Source organism: Apium graveolens, chromosome 3 (genome assembly GCF_009905375.1).
Source record: "Apium graveolens cultivar Ventura chromosome 3, ASM990537v1, whole genome shotgun sequence".
NCBI classification, from domain to species: domain Eukaryota; kingdom Viridiplantae; phylum Streptophyta; class Magnoliopsida; order Apiales; family Apiaceae; genus Apium; species Apium graveolens.
The window spans coordinates 208,920,717-208,922,360 of record NC_133649.1 but is presented as its reverse complement, the minus strand read 5'-3'; the positions used below and the strand labels follow the sequence as shown (position 1 = coordinate 208,922,360).

Here is a 1,644-nt window from a genome sequence, read left to right as displayed (position 1 = left end):
TTCTCGTGCTCGCAAGAGGACTTTAGATACAGCTGAGGAGACAGACGAAGTTCTTGATATTCCGGAGAAGTTAGATTTTGAGGATTCGGATTCAGGAACTGAGCGGAAAGAACCAGTAAACATGGGAGATCGTATTGTTCAAGCTGATCCAGCTCTTATGGATTTTTCTCGGCCTAAAATTGATGACATTCTGTCAAGCATCTTTCATCCGGCTATTCAAGCTAACACCTTTGAAATCAAGCCGGGCACTATTCAGATGGTGCAGAATTCTGTTTCTTTTGGAGGAGCGGCAACTGAAGACCCCAACATGCACATAAGGAATTTTGTCGAGATCTGCAGCACTTTTAAGTATAATGGCGTGACTGATGAAGCTATCAAGTTGAGGCTTTTCCCATTCTCACTGAGGGACAAGGCTAAAGACTGGTTACATTCTGAACCAGCTGGGTCCATCACTATGTGGCAAGATCTTGCGCAAAAGTTTCTGGTGAAGTTTTATCCGATGGCAAAGACTGCTGCTATGAGGAGTGCTCTTACTCAGTTTACGCAGCAACCTACAGAATCTATGTGCGAGGCGTGGGAACGCTACAAGGAAATGTTGAGAAAATGTCCACATCATGGAATGCCGGATTGGATGGTGATCACTGGTTTCTATAATGGTTTGGGGGCCCAATCTCGGCCCATGCTCGATGCAGCAGCTGGAGGTGCCTTATGGGCTAAAAGCTATACTGAGGCGTATAATCTTATAGAGACGATGGCTGCAAATGAGCATCAAAACCCAACTCAGAGGATGACGTCAGGCAAGGTAGCAGGTATTTTGGAAGTTGATGCAGCCACCGCTATTGCAGCCCAGCTCCAAGCACTATCAATGAAGGTTGATTCTTTGGCTACATATGGAGTTAATCAAATAGCTATGGTTTGTGAGCTTTGTGCAGGTTCTCATGCTACGGATCAGTGTTCTCTTGTCAACGAATCTGTTCAGTATGTGAATAATTATCAGCGACAACAGCAGCCTGTGCCAGCGACCTATCATCCTAACAACAGAAATCATCCAAATTTCAGCTGGAGGAATAATCAGAATGCTATTCAGCCACCATATCAGCAAGGAGTGAGTAAACAGTTTAACCCACCTGGATTCCAGCAACCACAGCAGTATGCTACAAGGAAATCATATCCTCAACAGGGAAGTATAGCTGCACCTACTAGATCTGATTTTGAGGAACTTAAGTTGTTATGCAAGAGTCAGGCGGTTTCTATCAAGACCTTGGAAAATCAAATCGGTCAATTAGCCAATGCAGTGCTCAATCGTCAACCTGGCACCCTTCCCAGTGACACGGAAGTACCAGGCAGGAAGGAAGCTAAAGAGCAAGTCAAGGCTATTACCTTAAGGTCTGGAAAAGTTGTTGATGCTGAAAAGGCAAAAGAAGGAGAAGCTGAAATTAGAGATGAAGAATCTAAGCAAAAGGAGAAAGCGGCGGAACCAAGGAAGGCTACTGTTGAACACACTCTGCCTGAGGCTAATACAGGGGAGAAATAGCTCTATCCTCCACCACCTTTTCTTAAAAGATTACAGCAACAAAAGCTGGATAGACAGTTCGGGAAGTTTCTGGAGGTGTTCAAGAAACTTCACATCAATATACCTTTCGC

At 44.6% G+C, this 1,644-nt stretch overlaps 1 non-coding gene across 1 annotated transcript; it reads right to left on the bottom strand.

The window, feature by feature from the left end:
- Positions 1–514: 514 nt before the first annotated feature.
- Positions 515–621, bottom strand: LOC141715552 (small nucleolar RNA R71). Its single transcript, XR_012572310.1, has one exon. It is a non-coding gene; the product is annotated as a small nucleolar RNA R71 (small nucleolar RNA).
- Between the last annotated feature and the right edge of the window lie 1,023 nt (positions 622–1,644).